General features: G+C 37.7%; 1 long non-coding RNA gene across 1 annotated transcript; it reads left to right on the forward strand.

Moving 5' to 3' along the window:
• The first annotated feature begins 188 nt into the window (after nucleotides 1-188).
• Nucleotides 189-17,294, forward strand: LOC146440149 (uncharacterized). Its single transcript, XR_014851362.1, has 4 exons — nucleotides 189-274; nucleotides 2,247-2,390; nucleotides 15,788-15,896; nucleotides 16,372-17,294. It is a non-coding gene; the product is annotated as an uncharacterized LOC146440149 (long non-coding RNA).
• Nucleotides 17,295-21,120: the final 3,826 nt, after the last annotated feature.

The raw sequence follows: 21,120 nt of genomic DNA on the forward strand, positions 1-21,120 counted from the left end.
AGCAATGGGAAGAAATTTAAGCTGTTATGTGTTAATGAATTTTACAGAATAAAGTATATTTGTAGTATACATTACTTATTTTGGCAGCACATCAGCAAACATGAATATGCATTGTTTCAGTCTATACTCCTCTCTTTTTTCATTTGTGATGAGGAAAAACAAACAAAACACAAGCAAGATATTCCAGCTCCTTCATCTTTTCATGTTTACTTCCTTTTTGCTCAAAGGTTCCTTATAAATTTAAAGATCAAACCACTTCTGCAAGAATAATGTGGTAAGTACACAATTTGCGTTTTATACAATCAAAAAATCTGGAAACACAGAATATTTGAAAGCTTATTTTACAGACAAAAAAAGCAGAAACTTCAACTTATTTTAAGAAACACTGAGTTAAATGTACGGTATAACATATGGTCACTGGTATTTTGGCTTCTTCAGATGCCAGAATGCCTGTAACATAATATTTTTTGTTAAAAGGCAAAAAAAAAAAAAAAAAAAAGAGGGATGAAAATTACTATCTAGAAAATCTGAACAGAAGGATTTTTGTTTGAGAGTTCATCTTCTAACAGAACTGAGAAGGAAAAAAGGAATGAGCATAAAGACAACCATATGGGACGCAGTCACTAAGCTATTGAGCAAAGAACTATAGTTCTCTCCCTTTTAGGTTTCATCCATGCATGAATTTGTCACACTTGTTTGGTTTTCAAAATTATCTATTTTATTTACTGGAGACTCAGTTCCCTTCAGAAACCAGTACAAAATATGCCATGCTGAAAGGCAACATTTTCCGAAGTCTCTGAAAATCCATTTGCTCTGTTTTCCATAAAACTGTTTCTTGGACCCAACCAATCAGCAGATTTAGGACTTGATTAGATCCCCTTTACATGTCAACAAAATTTTGACGCTTGAGATGAGAGTAGGATTAGGTTTGCAATCCTGGGCTAATTATGATTAGGAGGTCTTAAAAACCAGCTTTCCATTGTGTATTACTGTCTTCTGTGTTTGAAAGTCACCATTTCATAACTAGCCCTTTCATTTTTCAAAAGTCAACCTTTAAGAAATACTTTCGTGTTTAGGAAAATTGTAATGAACTTTTGTGTATAAAACTGTTTCCATCATGTCTTACTGAATTACAGACTGAAGCAGCAACTTGATTCCAAAGCATCAAATGTATAATAGACTGAGGAGCCAAAACCCCACGTAGTCTTGAATTTTTGTGCATACTTATATACTACCTTCTCAAAGCCTCTGCAAATAGCATTTTAGTGATCATAAATGTTGTCTACATACATTTTTTTATTAACATCTTAAGAGAAATCGTTGAATTCACTTTGGAAAATGGCATTGCCTTTATCTACAGATGTTTTGAAAATAATAGTGGTGTTGTAATCTGAGGTTTTTAGGAGCAAAATATTGTGTAAAACATTATTAGCAAAAGACTTCATGGCAAAATTGCAAAGAATATGCTCTATTGTCATACCATGGTACATAACTTGTCCTTAAAATAAGCTGTTGATGGAATCAGCTGCATTAGAATCAGAACATTGAGAAAATTACGCATATTTTAGTTTCAGCAGATCTTTTTTTTGGTAGAACTCAGGCTAAACCTGGGATTGGGCAGCTCTTTGAGCATAGCTTATCCATCTAACATCATATTTATTATTCTATTTTCTGACATTACATTCTCTTGGTATTTAAGCAGATCTTCATAAACCAAATGACTGAGGCTCCTTGGGATTTAGAAGTGCAGTTATAGTGAGAGCAAAGTAAACACTGCTTCAATTACCATCATTAGTGAAATATGTGGGGGGCTTTGCAGTGTTGTTATAATTAAAATTTTGTCTAAGTTATTTTTGTTATTCCTTGTTATTAGAGGATTGTAACTTTACAGAGAAGACTGAGAAATATCTGAAAAAGTTTTCTTTTGATTCACAAACTATTTTCTTCTAAATCAAACAAAATTTTACCCACTCACTTTTTCTTGATATACAAATGACGTGGGTAAAGGAATTTTAGACTTTTTTCCCCTAGAAACATACCTTTTTGAAGAAGGTAAGTGGGAGAGGCAATGTCCCCTTCTTATTAAAACTTTGGAAAAGAGCTGAAAATACATTGTTGTAGTAGATATGGGGTTTTTTGGGGGAGGGACAAAAACCATCATGTCCTGCCTGCAGGATTGGGAGCTATACTTTAATGTCATCCATCCTACCTCCACTGTGACTATGAGTGCTTCACCTTTTTTGAAGGTGGACCATGTGGGAGACAGGGTGCAATGGAAGTTTTTGCGGCTTGTGCAAACTCTGGATCATGGATGGAAAGACTCAGAGCTCTTGAAGTAGCTCAGCCTTCCAGTCTGAAAACCACAATTCCGGGAGACGATCTCTGAGGGAGTGAGTACCAGTGCTTCTGTGCTCCAAGTGGCATAAAGTATTGCTTGAATTTCTGGAATAAGAAAATAAAGAGTGTAGTTACTAGCTCAGTAGAGTTTTAGCACCTGTAAAGTTAGCCTGACTACTCTGTCTTTATTTTGATATCACTGAATGTAGACCCCACCCCTTTGCTCTTTACATAGTTTCCTTTAAGTAATAAACTTTAAATTACTCCTTAAAGATGGCTTTGTTTGTTTACTTGACATATTTAGTCAGTTGCAGAAATATTTTGGCAACAAGTGTCTTGTAACCATGAATTTATTTTTTGTGCATAGCAAAGCAATTGATTGGACTGAATTATTTTGTGTTAATGGTGCTTTCACCTGTGCCTCTTTATGTCTTCTGCTTTAATCAAAGATTAATTAGGAATTGGTAGACACTCTTTTTTTTTACAACATTGTTTTAGAATTTCAGGCCGCAGACATCCTTGGGGTCCATTTAGGCCAAATTTATGTCTTTATGCTTAGAGTTCTATCAGAGATAAATTGAAGTCTTACTGTTATTAGCTACAGTGGTAATATCTTTCAGTGTGGTGAAGATTGAGTAAATGAGAAATTTTACTTTTTAAATAGTTTAGGCAGACAGAGGGGGAAAGGGGGAAGAGAGGTGAATGTACCTATGTGGTGCAGATTAAACTTCTAAGTCCAAAATTCAGAACTTTAAAATTATCACTGGGGTGCTCTCTAGATCTAAACAGGTTATGTGCTAGTCTCTTTTCTGTGGAAATAAAAGTTTTTATGGCCCTTAATGATATGCCCCTTAGAGTACGCCAAACTGAATGGCTAGATGCTAAATTTTGAGCACCAGGGTGTTTGCCTCCATCCTGTGCACAAAGCAGCCTTCCCACTGGCTAGCCTATCCATGTGGCAGGGATTGGAACTCACGCCTCTGTTTGCTAGCTGGCTGTTCTAAAGAAATAAGAAATCACTCTTGCTCTCTTTGTGTGGCTGAAAGATTATTTAATTACTTCATACAAAGTGGAGCATATTCAGTGGGCAAAATTAAAAGTATATTGAGGGACTCAATGACCTCTAAAGGTCCCTGCCAGCCTAAAGTATTCTATGATCCAGTCAAATTTGCAACTGAATCTTGTGTATATATCTTGAGTTACTTTTTTTAATTGTTCCATGTACTGGTTACAGTCTTGTCTAATAGCAAAGAACTCCTCATTACATAGTTACCTAAAAAACAAATGAGTCCCACTGAAAGTCTGTCAAATTTCATTTTATTCTGCTGTATTTATAGTAATTGATACCTGGGTTATTGGATTGAAAGTTAGCTATCATGTCTGCAAGGGCTTCATCTTGAGTCTTTTTTTGTAGAGAATATTGAAACAGAATTATTTGATCCATGGAAATCAGAAAAGGTAGAGGCAAAACTTGACAAGAAATATTCTTTATCATCCATATTTTCTGTGGATTCACAACTTTATAATCAGGACATTCATTTTTATGTATCACAGTTTTAGATGCCATCATAGAATGTGCTTAGCTGTAAGCTTCTAAGTAACTTTGGCTATGTTTTTATATATATATACACCCATGCTTCAAGATTAATTCAAAAGTTATCCTACTGTACAGAAACTCCTTAAAATCCTTGTAAATCTGTTAATCTTTTTTCAGCACTTTAGTAAAAGGCAGAGACAGACCCTAGAGTGAAAAATTTGTGCCTGGTATCCAATGAAGCTGGACACTTTGCTTATGCAGTCCAACTGACTCTGTGCCAGGCCACTAGGAATTTTGTATATGAAATTCTGAAATATGCTAGCAGTGCAAGTTTTGTTTGATTTTCCATTATTGAGCCCCTCTAGAAATTATAATTAGCTGCATCTCTAGAGGCAGAAGAGCTAAAATATATTTGACTTGGTTGATGAGATATAAACCCATTTCAAATATGGAAATTATATGCTATGATATACATGAGGAAAAAAACTCCCTAATATGCTGGGTTTTGTGTGTGTAGCTGCCTCACATAGCTCTAATTTACAGTTAGTCATTTTCTTCGGTATTCTGTACAGAGACAGAAGAAGCTTAGCCCCAGTTTTTTTTTATATATATATATATATATATATATGTATATACACGTACACAAAACTAGTTTTATAATACTGAAGAGTGGGTTCTGAGATATGCAGCTCAACCCTTTCCATAGCCTAGGCTAGAACCACTGAGACTCAGATTTCTCATCAGGGAAGTCATACTGTTTGATTTCACAAGTCCCCGTCCAACAATATATAGACATCAATAATAAACAGAGATTTATCATGTGGTTAAAAGGTTGCCTAAATCCAAATGTCTAGTTTCATTTGAGATGCCACTGGGTATCTTCCTGGCTTCCAGCTGCTGCTCTCAAAGGACACCGGCCTCCACAAGTCCTGTGTTACATCTTGCAATTCCTCAACAGCAACAACATGTATATTTGAGGGTGCTTTAATGACATGAAGCATCCATCTTTAGGTAACCAAACCTTATTCCAAGGTGCAAGATACAATCTGAGATAAAGTTCTGAATATATAACTACTTGTGTGGTGGTGGGTAGGCATACATTAGTTAACTAAGCTTTCATATCAGACAGTAAAGGCTAAGCCAATAGAGTGTGGAGAACAGTTTGCCTCACTGTGAAAGGGATCCTAAAACAAACATCATATTACTAATTATCTCTTGAATCCATCAGCTGCATTTACTAGATCTCCATTTTCTACTATGCAAGCCTTGACAGCTCACGTCTTTAGACACTTTAACATAGAAACGTGTTTTAATCTTTAAACATCGTGCCCTGGATATTTACTCTTAGATGCTAACAGCCAAGCTAGTCACCCCAGGATCTTTTACAGTGAATGGAAATCTTAGATCCATTTCAGAATTCTGCTTTTGATTAGTTAAAGTGCATGCCAGCAGTACCTGTTTCTTTTCTTTTACTGTAAGGGACCCTGGGGTGACTAGCTCAGCCATTAATATCTACTAGTTCCTGAAATGTACCATGTTAGTGGTTCATCCAGCTTCTTTATGACTAGGATTGCTCACAGTCTTAAATTTATTATCATTCTCCAATGCACTAATATACTATAAAGTAAAATATTGTCATGGCTTAACTCCGCCTGTCCACCAACCAAGCACCAAGCAATTGCTTGCACACTCCCCTACCCTAGTGGGATGGGGAGGAGAATGGGAAAAAGGTAAAACCTGTGAGCTAAGCTAAGAATAGTTAAAAAAAAAAAAAAAGGAAAAAAAAAAGAGAGAGAAATAAACTCTCAGAAAAACAAGTGATGCACAATAGAATTGCTCAGCACCCTCTGACCTCAACAGTGATTGGCCTTTTCTGGCCAACTCCCCCCGCCCATTTATATACTGAGCATGATGTTCTGTGGTATGGAATAACCCTTTGGCTTGTTCAGGTCTTGGCTGTGCTCCATCATGGCTTCATCTGCACTTCTTCACTGGCAGAGCGTGAGACACTGAAAAGTTCTTCCTTTGTAGCAAACAGTGTTCTGCAAAAAACAAAATATCAATGTGTTATCAACATTATTCTCATACTGAATTCAAAACACAGCATTACCAGCTACAAGAAGGTAAATTAACTCTATCCCAGCTGAAATGAGGACAAGTATGAAAAGCTAAAATATTTCTTCCTTGCTGAATTTTTAAGAGCAAAAGGAGCTCCTGGCATCATTCATGTTTCTGCCGTCTGCTGGTTTTCTTACTTGAAAAATTATCTACTTAGATTTTTACCAGACTTTTACATTTTATATTAGTCAATTAAAAGAGCTTGTCAAAATTGTACCAGTAACTAATCATTCTCACAAAAGCAATAAAATTATAAAAAAAAGAGTACTGATAGCATTTCCAACTAAAGATTAGTTTTATTAAAAAAAAACAAACAACCAAGCCCCAGAATAATGTGTTTAAATTGTCAAAATATTTTTTACTATTTTATAGAAAAAATAACAACTGTTTGTGCTGGTTTTGACTGGCATAGAGTTAATTTTCTTCACAGCAGCTAGAATGGGGCTCAGTTTTGGATTTGTGCTGGAAGCAATGTTGATAACACAAGGATGTTTTCATTACTGCAAGCACAGAGTCACAGCCTTTTTGGCTCCTCATGCCACCAGTGAGGAGGCTGGGGGTGCACAAGGACATGGGAGGGGACACAACCAGGATAGGTGACCCCAAATACCAAAGGGACATGGCATATGGGGTCATTCTTAGTATATAAAGCTGGGGGAAGAAGAAGGAAAGGGAGGACATTCAGAGTGATGGCCTTTATCTTCCCAAGTCACCGTTATGTGTGATTGTGCTGGTTTTAGCCACCACCTAGGAAATAAACTGCAAATAAGCTACCCCCTTTTCCCCACCACCTCTGATAATGGAGGGACATTAGGATAGATTAAACATTGAAAATAAAAATTTCCTAAAATCATGATAACCACAGCAGTAAGTACACAAACAATAGGAAAAAGTACCGAAAAAGAAGGTATCCTACCCAAAAAATGGCATTCACCATTGGGAGCAGAGCAAAACACTTCTTTAAGACAGTGCCCAGTGTGGTCTCCAAACAGAGGCAGTATGGTAGGAAGAGCTTCTGTGGCTTAACATTTCCCTCCAGCTACCTCCCTGCCCCAAAATAATTGGAAAACTAGGACAAAAGAAAACCTAGATGCTAATTCATCCAAATAAAGGGGCTCTGCAGCTGCTGGCTGAGCTCAGTCCTCTGCAATTGCTTGAACTGCCACCTCCAACTCTCTGCTGCTCTGAGCTGTCTGCTTCAACTCCAGAACTCTGCAGTGGTGCTCCAGAGGAGAAATGGGAGGAGGGAAAAAAAGCCAGCAGGCAGAGAATAGTCCAAGTCCACTGTGGTTTAAGGGGTTAGCCCACTCCTCTCCAGTGTCCTAGGCAAGAATGACAAGCTTCCAGTTTTTAGCCCCAGCATTTCCTGCTGAAACCAGGTTCCCCTGCAATTACATGGGTGGTATCAAATAAACTGTGTTAAAAGCTCCACCGCCTTTTCTCTGTAACCAGGACAATGATGGAGCACTGTCTTTCTGGAGATGGCTGAATGCCCCCCTGACCATGGAAAGTGGTGAATGATTTCTCTGTTTTGTTTTGCTTGGATGCATGGCATTAGCTTTCCCTGGTAAACTGTCTATGTCAACCCATGAATTTTCTCACTTTTACTCTAGTGATCTCTCCCTCATCCCACCAGAGGGACATGAGCAACCAGCTGTGTGCAGCTTAGTTGACAGCTGGGGCATGACAAAATTTAAGGCTACAATATGCCTTCAATTAAGTAAGCAGCTTTTAGATCTTTGTATTAATGCTACTCTGAAGAAATGTGGTACAATTTTGCTTCTTTCCTACCTTATATTAAATTGAAACACCAACTTCCATTATACTGGACTGTGGTACTTAGGTATAGTAAAAAGTCTGAAAATAATGTTAAGCAGGAAGCAACTTAATTAATAAGGAATTTTTACTTACATTTGCATAGCAAGATTTTGGTAGTGGAGGAGCTACAGGGTTGCCTTCTGTGAGAAGCTGCTAGAGGCTTTCTCTATGTCTGATAGAGCCAATGCCAGCTGGCTCTAAGATGGACCCACTGCCAGACAAGGCTGAGCTCACCAGTGACAGTAGTAATGCCTCTGGGATAACATATTTAGGAAGCAGGAAAAAAACCTGTGTAACTGCAACAGAAGTGAGGAATGAGAATATATGAGAGAAACAACTCTTCAGACACCAAGGTTAGTGAAAAAGGAGTGGGAAGAGATGCTCCAGGCGCTGGAGCAGAGATTCCTCTGCAGCCTATGGTGAAGACCATGATGAGGCACCCCATGGAGGACTCCCCCCTGGAGCAGGTGGATGCGTAAAGGAGGCTGTGACCTTGTGGTAAGTCTATGCTGGAGCTGAGCAGTCAGGACATGTGACCCCATGGGTGAACCATACCTGAGTAGTCTGTTCCTGAGGGAGTTCACCCTGTGGAAGGGACCCATGCTGGAGCAGTGGGAAGGAAAGGAAAAAGGAAAGTCAGAAGAATTTGCAAAATTTTATCAGTAAATTAGATACTTGGCATGGAATGTTAACTTAGTAAGTTAGTTCCTTATAGCATAAACACACAGTGGTGGATTTTGAGTAAGGGGTAGGGTGCAAGAGAAGAGAGGGAGAGACCAAAGAGAGAAAGAGAGAAAGAACGAGGGAGGGATGGAAAAGGAAGGAAGGAAGGAAGGAAGGAAGGAAGGAAGGAAGGAAGGAAGGAAGGAAGGAAGGAAGGAAGGAAGGAAGGAAGGAAGGAAGGAAGGAAGGAAGGAAAGGAAGGAAGACCAGTCCTGGCTCCAGCACTGATCCAGGTGATGGGCTGCCCAGGGTCCTGGGGGTGCTGCCTGGGCTTTGGGAGGGTACTTTTTTATAGATAAATTCCTCCACCCTGAAGCTAATTTTCTCATTTTCTATGAAAATTAGTTATTATGCACAGTTCATTCTAGACCTTTCTGGAAATGGGTTAGAGGGCTTCAGGGATCTTTGGTGGTCTTGATTCCCCCCCTACTGGGTCAATCTTTGCTCAAAAGTCCATGACTGCTTTTCAGCTTCATTTCTGTGCTTGAGCTGTTCTCTGTTGCGCTCATCTCCAGGAGCCAGAACAAGAACATTTGTCCCAGAAAAATCCTTCCCTACCTCCATATGGCCTTTTTATCCAGCCACATCCAGATCTGTCTTACAGTGTGCTCTTACTGACAGTCCTTGGTTTGCTCTGTGGCTATCCGGTTATTGCATTGAGACATACACATTAACCCCTTATCTTCTGGGGTTCTACACTGTCCCCTTATGCTGATGAAGTGGGGAGGAGTTAGAGTAAATCAGGCCAGGTGGGGAGAAGGTGGCTTTAAAATTTGATTGTATTTCTCATTGCCCTACTCTGATTTTATTGGTAATAAATAATTTTCCCCAAGTTCCATCTGTTTTACCTGTGACAGGAATTGGTGAGTGCTCTCTTCTTTCCTTCTCTTGATTCACAAGGCTTTCACTATATTTTCTCTTCTCTGTCCAGCTGAGGAGAAGAGTGATAGAACAACTTTGGTGAGCATCTGCTATCCAGCTAAAGCCAAACTACCACATATTCTGTACCTGAAGTAACTCGTATATTTGTGATCCATGAGACCTATTAAAATAATATGACTTGAAATTATAAGTAGGCAGTTAGAGAGAGAGGATAAAATTGGGGATACTACTGAAGGTGAAGGCTTAATACTGAAATGGGAGATATGAAGAGTGCTATGTAGATGATCAAGATGAAAAACTATATTTCACATTACTAGATAGTCTTAGAATTTCTGTGCTTCCATGTCTACTAGTAACAACTTCCTGTCAAAATTAATAAAAAAATGTAAAAACAGGTTAGGTGGAAACATGTAAAATAGTGCCTACTTTGTTTTTCGTACACAGAAAAAGGGCTTTCTTACTGTAATTTTTCTCACTCTGAGAGTCTTTCTTTGCATGCACCATTTATGCGACTTTTCAGAATCTCAGTGATTCAGGTGTCCCCATGATTTCTCAGTCGTGTGTCTGAAAATGGAAGCACCTCAAATCAATCATACACTCAAAAATTTAGGTTATCAAATGTATATATTATTTTATATTCTTCTTACAGTGTTTGAGAATGATCACTATAATGTTATATTAATAAGGAAATTCTTGGTGACTATGATTTGAGAAAAGCATTTCCATAAAATTTGCAAAACATATAGCTTCAATTTTATTGCATTTCCCTGCAGAGTTAGCAGTGAAAACCTTTCAAAATTGTAGTATTATATCAGTGGCAGAACTGAAAGGCTTTTAGAAATAAACCAGTCTGATTTACCTGTCTAAGTAAGATGAAATGGAAAAAATAAACTCTATATAGTGACAAGCAATGTAGATGAAAAGAAATTATTTGGCATCTAAAATGTCATTTAAAACATAAATGAGGAGAGATTTTTACAAACTATGGTAGGACAGAACTAGTGTGAATTGGCAGACCTCCACTGATTGCATTGGAACTTTGCCGATTGCATTAGCTGAGGATCTGAGTTTATATGAGTTTTAACTTCACAGCATCCCTTAAATCATCAGGAATAAGATGCCTTAGTGACTCAGTAAATCAAGGCAAGATCAAATAATTATTAAAAAATAAATGAGAACTGTTCTTTAGTGCAATACAAATTTTTTTTGAATAGCACTTCATAAAAATGCATCCCAAGACACTTTACAAGAAAAGCTATAAATAATAAAATTATGTGGTTTAATAATAAATAATAGATTAAAAGCTGTTAAGGGTGTTGGAGAAACAGTTTCATCTTATGTTTAGAATAGAGGAAAGATTTTTTGGGATGAAACAGGGAAAAGATGTGAGTTTAATCAGAGAGGAAGAAATAGTCAACCTATAATCTGAATAAAAGGACAAGGAAAAAAAAAAGAATTTTCATGGATGAAGTCTTATATACAAATACATCTATATTTCTTTATCCTCTGGAGAGCAGTTCAATCACCAGATAACAGCCTACTCAGGAACTTGGAACATTTTCAGGCCTCCTGAAAACTAAACTGTTTTGCCTTGTTGAAAGAGACCATAGTTGGAGAAAGTTTTATCATACTGAACTTTGTACAGAACTTTATGTGGAGAAGAGAGTTAATGTCCCCACTCTCCAGTCCCCCTCCCCAGGATGTTTACAAGAATGAGCCAAACAAGGTATTTGTTTGGTTCTGTGTTAAAAATATCGGGTGAGGGAGAAAGAAGTACTACTGGGGGAAGAGGGGAGCCTGTCTTCAAAAAAACATTCCCCTTTGGCACAGAAAGGAAAGCATTTTTCCTTTACACTTGCCTTACTCCTGACTTCCAGCATATCATGTTTTTTTTCTAGGTGCTATGGGCTTCATGCCTCTGCACGTGACTCAAGGCTGGGGATTCAGATGCTGAGGGAAGATAATGGTGGTTAAGCATTACAACAGCATCGCAGTGACCAAGTCACTAATGTATATAGTTTTAAGCTAAAAATTATGTCCTTTAATTCTCATATATTTATCCATTCTAATGTGTATATGTCTGTCTTTTAATGAACTATTTTATTATATATATTCTAGTAGGAAAGTTTTCAGACATACACCTCAAAGACTGGAGGGGGTAAGAAAGTAACAGTGCAAGGGTGATGTGCTGCCAAGTGGCTCCTAGAAATCTACTGGAGATGCAGTGATGAAAATATGTCTAGGACAGAACAAAGAGAAGGAATTCAAGGGGTGTTCAGGAAGAAGGAGGAATCAGAGAGTCAAAGGGAAATTGGGAGACAGTCTCAGCCGTGTGAGACACACGACGACTCCTGAACAAGATGCAAAATTAGCAGAGCCTCCTGGTGTTCCTTCTCTACCCAAGAGCCTCTTAGCTTTATACTCTGGCCCCACAGTAACTGGCAGCATATCTAACATATCTGCTAGTCCATATGAAGAATATTTTGGTAACAAATTCTTTCCTTTCTCCTTATTTGCAAACTCATTATGTTTTCCTGGAAGATGGGAATTGTGGGTAGGAGTGTATAGCTTGTTACCAATCCTTATAAAGTATTGCCAAACTTCACAATCAGTTAAGCCCCTATGTTTGAAAATATTCTATGAATCAGACCGGCTACTTGCAGAGTCACCATTTACTTTCTCCAAGGCAAGTAAACTGGCTAAATTAAAATAATTTTAAAAATCCTTAGATATGGGACTCCAGATAGCTTTTTGAAGTCTTCTGGAACACTGTAAGTTATTAAGTGATGTCACTGTTGAGCAGCTAGCAGAGTAATGAATGCATCATTATGAATGGCTAGCACAAGTAACAATACCAAAGAAAATAAGCCCTCCATGACTAGAATGAAATAAACATTTGTCTATTATACTCAGATTTTGGAAATGTATGCAACATTTGCTTTGCAAACAATATATATTTTACATATAGCCATATGCTATGGATAGATACATGCCAGGTCTCATGCTGGGCATTTTCATTGCTAATTTCTGATCGCTGATGACCAGTATATCAAATGTTCTAAATTATAATATATAATATGTTTTCACTGAAAATAAACATCTGTTTTAGATAATATGATAAAATTAGCAGAGGAATTTAAAGAAGAGCGCATATAAAATTATACTGTTACTAGGAGTCTCTAGATCCACGTTGTTCTAAAGATTAGAATGGAACTATTCAAAAGATGGCATGAATCAGATATTGTACTTTTGTATTTGGGCTTTACAAGCTTAAGGATGTCTTAGCCTCATGTTGAACATCTTGCACAGCTACATTAGAAATTACAGTCTTCTGCTGCCCTTGAGAGCTCAGTTGCCCTTCAAAACACTCTCCATGGCACTTCTGTCTTCTTTATATGCATTTATATTTACTTTTTAAAATTTTTTTAAATTTAATTTTGAAATTGTTATAATGGACCATTAAACAGAACACTTAGGCAGGCCATGATAAAGGATTTTATTATTGTTTATACCCTCTAATGCAAAGTTCATAATATTAATGTCTTCTTGCTATTTGGAATTATTTTTCTTCTTAAAAGTGCAAAAGGCAACAATAGAAAAGTACACTTTTAATGCTAAAATGCTGTACAAAAGGATTTTACATGTAGCTACAGTAACAAAATGTTTTTCCTGGTGGAAAAGACCTATTTCCCTCACCTGACAAACATCACTTCCATGTACTCATTATTCCTTCACTCATTATTCCAGCGTTTAGTTGGGTGACTGTGAGAGTTATTTGCATCTTTCTTCCCTGCCACAGCATTGTTGCCTGGGGAGAGTAGGAAACCTTGGCTAATATTAATGAAATATTTTGGGACATGGAGCAGAGCACTAACGTCTGCTGCCTGGGCAGTAATATTACTCCTCATTAAAGCTTGTGGAAGTTCATCTCACATTCAATTATGGACGCCTGAAAACTGTTTTCCAGGCAATCTATGCTCCTTAGACAAGAGGAAAGGGGGAGGAAACGATCTGTTTCCCCCTTGGGATTTGCTGCTCTCATTGCATATACTACTGCCGACCAGCTGGAAGATTTTGTTAAGTGACTTGTTGGTCAGAGAGATGTCATATTTAGAGATGATGAATGACTCTGGGCTTCTGCTCTAAGACCTAGCAGAAATAATACAGTAGTCTCAAAGGAATATTGGAAGTTTTATCTGTAACAGCTTCAGAAAAGCAGCCACATTTATGATGCTCTAAATTCTAGACAAGTAAAAGCCCTGCAGTTTTGGTTTTTGTTTAGGTTTTTTTTTTTTTGAGCATAACATTTTGTACACTGTTAACCCTTTTGAATGTGAATCTAATGGGGTTGCCTTTGTTCAATGAAAGACTGCAGGGATTGGAAGTTTAAGAGGAAGGGGAGAGGTCATACAACACTTATGCCACTTGCTGGTTTGTGCCTCAGCTTTTGTTCTGAGCTTTTTTTCTTATCAGTATGAAAATACGTGCTTCTTTTGTAAATATGCAGTTCAGAACCACATCACAAAGTCAAGTCTTACGAGGTATAAAAAGAGGAGACAGCTGATGGAAATGATGAACTATTTCAAAGTTGAATTTGAATTCTATTTTGGGTGAGGTACTTCGTTTTTCAAAACCTGCGAAATTTGAAATAGTATTTTTTTCCTAAATCTCTTTATTTCAGCGTAATTGAAGACAATACATTTGGTCCTAAGGAATTGGCTGGATGGTCACATTCAAAGAGTTGTGGCCAATGGCTTGATGTCCAAGCAGAGATCAGTGAAAACTGGCATTCCTCAGGGGCTGGCTTTTGGACTAACACTTTCTATCATCTTTGTTGGTGGCATGGACAGTGGGAGCCTACCCTCAGCAAGTTTGCCAGCAATGCTGAGCTGAGTGGTGTGGTTGACACTCTGGAGGAAAGCGATACCATCCAGAGGGACCTTGACAGCCTTGAGAGAATAGGCTTGTGTGATCTTCATGAAGTTCAACAAAGCTGAGTGCAAGATCCTGCATGTGGATCGTGGAAATTCTAAGAACAGCTGCAGGCTGGGTGGAAAATGGATTTAGAGGAGCTCTGAAGAAAAGGACTTGAGGGTGTTGATTGATGAGAAGCTCAATGTGAGAGAGCAATGTGCACTTGATGTTCAAAAAGCCAAATACATCCTGGGCTGCATCAAAAGCAGCATGGCCAACAGGTTGAGGAGGTGATTCTGTCCATCTGCTGTCCTCTGGTGAGACCCCACCTGTAGAACTGCATCCAGCTCTGAGGCCCCCAACCTAAGAAGAACATGGATGTTTTAGAGCAACTCTGGCTGGACAACAAAGATGATGAGAGGGCTGGAGTGAGGATAGGCTGAGAGAGTTGGGATTATCTAACCTGAAGAAGAGAGGGTGACCTAATTAAGACCTTTCAGTATGTAAATGGGGCCAACAAGAAAGCTGCAGGGGTGACGTTTTACGAGGGCATACAGTCATAGGAAAAGGGGAAATGGCTTTAAAGGGAAAGAAAGTAGGTTCAAACTACATATTAGGAAGATATTCCTTACCGTGAAGGTGGTGAGATACTGGAACAGGTTGCCTGGAGATGTGGCTGCCTCATCCCTGTGTGGAAGTGTTTAAGGCCAGGTTGGATGGAGCTCTGAGTAACCTGGTCTAGTGGAAGGTGACCCTGTCCATGGCAGGCGGTTTGGAAGTACATGATCTTTAAGGTCCCTTCCAACCCAAGCCATTCTATGATTCCATGATTTGCTGACATATATTGTGAGAAAACATTCATTCACTGTATAAAACATAATTTCATAGTCTCTTTTCAACTGGATATATTTATTATTTAGAAACCAGAATCTCCCTGAAGCTGAAGAATCAAAACATGCAGGACAGGACATAATTACCATGTATTTTCTGGTGTTTAATGTTCTTTCCTTTATTTGCTTTTCATTAGGAGGGGAAAAAGGGTTTGAACCCAATCAACATGAAAGGATCCTAAAATATCATGTGCTGACACTTGTGAGTATTAATTGAAATTCTGGTCTGTGATGAATTTTTTTGACATAATAGGAAATTTGCTTGACTGTGGTATAACTTAGACCAGTTTTCCTTAGAACGTTTTGCTGAAATAGATATTTTAAAAGAGAAACCTGAAATTGGAAATGATCATTACGTGCAATATGATTTACACATATTATTTCCCTGGTTTAGACTGAAATATCTTCTTTGGAGAACAACCTTCACTGCTTTCAAGTGGGGCATTATTTCTTCCTGAAATACTGTTCAGTTCCTTTTTTAAGATTTCCCAAATGCTTATCCACTCTAAGGCCTCTCTCATGTACTTTAAGCTTCCTCTGTTGAATCTGATCATGACTTTATTTGCAGGTTTAGGAAACAGTACAAAGTAACGGTGTGCTCAGCATGCTAATGGCAACCAGCTCCATACCCACATAGCCTGGCAAAGTCTGTAGTCTGAGGATGTGTTTCTACTTTGGTAATAATTATTTTCTTTTTTTTTTTTAATTTAATAGGATTTTAAAAAGGTTTTTAGATGATGTTTGTTTTACTTATAGAGGGATTTTTTTAAATTATACCCTTATTTTAGATTTTAGAGGATAAATTTTTAGCAATTCATTTACAGCATGTTCTAGCTGCTTGTGATACTTTAAAACTGTTAAACTATTAAATGAAAGTTTAAAAACTATATGCTCAGCACATAGGCAATGATTTCTATGACATTTTTGGTGGAGTTGGAACAGAGAGGCTGAATACACACTCTCAATGGCTGGGTTGAAAAGACATACCATAATGGCTCCAAAGGAGCTGTTACAATCTACCCAGTCAATGATCCATGAACAAAGAAAGATTTACTCAATTTGAAACCAACACCTTCTAACATGTTAAAAACAAACAAGTAAACTGTCTTATGCTCTGCTGGTCCACACAGAAATTTCCTTATTTACTTACAGGTAATGCACCTATCTTCTGCCTCGTCCTCGAAGCTCTTTCTACTGCCTTCTGAAGTACTTGAAGGACTAAAAGTGAGAAAATGTTTTAATCTGCTTTGATATTACTGTCAATGGTTGTGGCAACGCAGCCTCATGTTTCATGGGTGGCCACCCCACGCCGCACAGAGGGGCAACCATCCGGGTCTGAGACACGCTGGGCGCACACGTGGCACTGCGGCAGGCGGTGGAACTCGGGGGGACGTGAGTTGTCGTAGAGGCGTGGTGAAGAAAGAAGTGTAGGATCGCAGTCTGTGATTTCCAGGGAATTTATTAAGGTCCACAGGTTAAAGGAGGGGTAAAAGGAGAGGGAAGAGGTGAGTGGTTAGCTCCAAAGAGCCAACCAGGGAAAGCCAGAGGGGAGGAGATAAGGAGGGGAAAAGGGGTTACACCAATAGATTTACAGCAGAGGAGGGTACAGACTCAGGAGGCCAATAATACATTCAGCTAGGGAGAGATTTCTAGAACGTAAACCATATACAGCTTGTGCTAATATGCATACTCTAAATCCTACTAGCACACTGCAACAAATGGTATTTTCTACTCTTGGGAAGAAGGGTGGAACATCTGCAAATCAATATATTGTTGTGGTTTAACCCCAGCCTGCAACCAAGCCCCACACAGCTGACCAATCCTCCCCCCTGCCGCAGTGGGATGAGAGAGAATTGGAAACTGAGAAGTGAGAAAAATGAGAAAATTAAATTGGTTTACAGTATAAATGCAAAAACTTTGCTCGGAAGCAAAGCAAAGCAAGGAATTAATTCACCACTTCCCATCAGCAAAGATCTCTAGGAAAGCAGAGCTCCTTCAAGTATAGCAATGACTTGGGAGGACAAATACCTTCCAACCCCGCTTCCTTCCTCTTCCCCCAGCTTTATATGCTGAGCATGACCCCATATAGTATGGGTTGTACCTTTGGTATTTGGGACCTGGCTGTTCCCTACCAAGTCCTTGTGCTCCCCCAGCCTCCTCACTGGTGGGGTGAGGAGCAGAAAATGCCTTGACTCTGTGTAAGCACTGCTCAGCAATAACTAAAACATCTCTGTTATTAACACTGTTTCCAGCACAAATCCAAAACACAGCCCCATACAGAGCCCCATACTCTGATGAAAATAACTCTGTACCAACCAAACCCAACAAAAATAGTTTTTACTAGTAACTTTAGGAAAATGAGTTTTCATGCCCAGCTTAACCATGGACATGAATGTGTCTTTAGACTAATTATCCATTTTACCCAATACTTTAGCCCATTGTTTGAAAAAGTGGATTTATTAAGTGCTACTTGTTTAAACAGAAGTTGAATTCTACAAATGTCTTTTTTACATAAAGATGAGACAGTGATAAGTATCAAGACATTTGTATTTAGAACTTTTTGAATAAAATTCTGTGGAAAATCCCTAGGAATCCAATATACTCCATGTAAATGGAGTATAATAGACTTACTTTTTTCATGATGATGTCTGTCTTTTTCTTTGTTTTAATGGTATGACACTATTAATTGTCTAAAATAGCTAAGCAGGTATGATATCACTATTCATTGTTAACAGTTCATTGTCTGAACAGTAACAACCTCAAAGGATGCCAAATTTTCTGAAACATATTTAATCTGTAGATGGAATTCCTATTACCTAGAGGTGAGAGGGTAAGTAATCAAAGCTAAATGCCTAAATTTTATGTGATAAAAGTTAGATGTTACACCTAAAAAACCTGAAATGCCTAGGATTCTTGTTTAATTTTTTAAATTAGGTTTTTAACTGTCTAATAGTCCAAGTCATTAGTACCATTATAATAAAAAGACAATGCAGTCTGAGCTCTGCTGCTTGTCAAAGGGGATCTGGAACACATATTTAACCTGTACAGTGTAAAGAACTGTATATATATATTTAGCAGGGGAAAAAATGCTGAAATACTTCACTTTAACCAAAATTGCTTATCTGATATTTGTACAATCTCCACAAACATATGAATTTTGAAAACAAATTGCATAATCATGATCAGAAAACATATGTTCTTCCTATAAATACTTGATAAATATAATAGAATTGTAGGATTTTAGAATCATCAAGATTGGAAGAGACCTTTAAGATCAGCCAGTCTGGCTGTCCATGCAGCTCTACCACTCTAACTCCTAAACCATATCACCCGGCACCTGATCCAGACACCTCTTGAGCACCTCCAGGGATGGTGAATCCACCACCTCCATGGGCAACCTAATCCTATGCCTGACCCCCTAACAGTGAACATTTTTTTGGAGATTGCTTAGAGGACGTTGAACAGATAAGAAATTGAGATAAGAAATTGATAAATGCTTAGGAACACTAATTAATAAGCAGAAAATATTATCAACTGAGCAATGCAGTTATGGAAGAGTCAATGTTGCTATCTGTCTGTTATCACTAATGTCACTATCATTTCTGCTGGTTCATATATTTTACATTTAAAAAAAGAAACATGTAAGTAGTTACTAACTTAAACCCAACATATGGAGCTGCAGTACATATAATAATAGTCCATAATTCTTTAGAAATAAACAGCCCATAATTCTTTAGAACTATACTTATTTTCTTTTACTATGTCTTAAAGCTTAAAATTAAGTTTTGCACATTAATTTAGTTGCCGTAGCTTTAGACTTTCCTGGGTCTTCTGCAGAGAGAGTGAAAGCTCATTAAATTTCTTATATTTTTAAAAGAAATAGGGTGATAGCTGTAGAAATCTTCAAGACTTCACAAGAATTTCCTTCCCTTTCTTTCTTGTTATGAGGTGACTTTGTTCACAGAATCATAGAATTATAGAATCATTAAGCTTGTAAAATACCCTTAAATTCAATCATTCTACTAACATTGCCAACTCTACCACTAAACCATCTCCCTAAGTGCCATGTCTGTACCTCCAGGGATGGTGACTCAAAGCACCCTATCTCACTTGTGTGCACATGGCATGAGCAGTGAGATGTGCACTTAGGTTAAATGAGCTAATATTAATAGACAATTATGAGAATGAAGTACTGAAGCTAGCTGTTACAGCAGTGAAAGACCATGAAGTTGCCTTCTACATATGTAGCTCATTAAATTTTAGGGAAAAATCAACTCATATTCAAAACTGTCCAAGAGAACTCTGAGATGCAAAATATTATTTTAAAATGTAGTACTACATTAGTACTTTAGTACTTATATAGAAAAGGCAGGAAAATATTCATAATTTTTCAGACTTTTTTTTCTCTCAAGTTATGTAATCCCTGAGGTGAAATAAATACCTCATTGCTTTGTAATTGCATTTGCAACTGATATTATGGATTTTTCAAATTGCCTTGCAAAAAATAGCAATATTATTTTGAGAAATTAATGTTCTATATGTATGTGAAACTGTATGTATACCTGATAGACATATAGAGGTATATATAGATTGTGTGAAAAAGGTGTTATTAAAGATAAAATTGGTGATATTTCATTTATGTTGCTGAGTGTAGATTTCAAAACCCTTACAAGAACTCAGCAGATGCCACTGAGTTTTACAGAAGAGACTGTAAACATATCAGCATGAACTGCAGTATGTGTTTCAGTTCTAAAAACAAGTTAGTGTGCAGCATTTCAACAAGTTTTTTTCTTTTTATATTTGGTTCTTGATTTTTTTTCCTATTTTCATGTAAATGTACAACCTTAAACTTAAAAATATTTTGACTCTCTTACATTTATTAAAGTTGAAATAATGCAGGAATTCCACTATAATGAAGTTTAAAATAATGTTTGGGGGCTTATGACGAAAGTGATATGACAAAATGATATAAGAAATGCTGTTCCACAGGAATCATGACAGAGCAACAGAGGACAAAGTTTAGCTTGCAAACTGGATTCCTAAATTCTTGAGTTTCATAATGCTACTTGTGCTGTAGTATAGGAGTACTTTGTATGCTTCTATAAAGGACTATTCCCCTTACAGAAACGTAATAGAGCTAAGACTTTCTTTGATGCCTTTACTGTTGTGAAGGAGATTTCCTAAACCAACTCAAAGAGCCAGAAGACCAAGCATGTGTTTCATGGCTATAAAAGGAGATGGCATAAGGTGTCCCACTTTTTGACTTTGAAAATCTGTTCCCTATGCAGCTGATGGAGGGTGACTATTCTGTTACATGGTGACTTCTGAGATTCTAAAATTTTCTTTTGTTCTCTGCTGGAAGGAAAACAGAAGTCTCTGTGGAGCACAATATTAGATTTGGTATTCAGGGCAAATACAGGACTTTCAGTGTGAGGTGAGTGCTCTTGCCCCTTGTATCTAAGGGGTTTTGAATTGTTTTGAATTGAGCAAGATAAGACCTTGATCCTCAGCCTTCCATGTGTTTGTATCTTAGTTGTCAGACATGAGAGTCTTGTTACTTCTCTTTTTCCACTGGCACTGTACCTTAGCTTAGTGAAACCTTTACCATGAAAAAGTGCATCTCTGGGAAATACACCAGAGATGTTGAAGTTGATATTCAGCACAAAAGTTCTAGTGAATTCTGGGGTTTGCTTCATTAAAGGAAAATAAACACTTCTGGATACTTTGGAAGCCTCTTCTTGGTTTTCAATCCAAATGCAAGCAGAGAAAGGATATGCAGTAGAGAAAAATGGGTGAAAAAATTCACACATATGAAATGTCTTTAATTGTCTTTAATTGTCTTTAAGTACATAATGTGTTTCTTCCCTTTATGGGAAGTAGGATGGTATGTGAAGTGGTTTA

The sequence above is a fragment of the Lichenostomus cassidix genome, chromosome 3 (genome assembly GCF_008360975.1).
Source record: "Lichenostomus cassidix isolate B80296 chromosome 3, HeHo_3.0, whole genome shotgun sequence".
NCBI lineage: Eukaryota > Metazoa > Chordata > Aves > Passeriformes > Meliphagidae > Lichenostomus > Lichenostomus cassidix.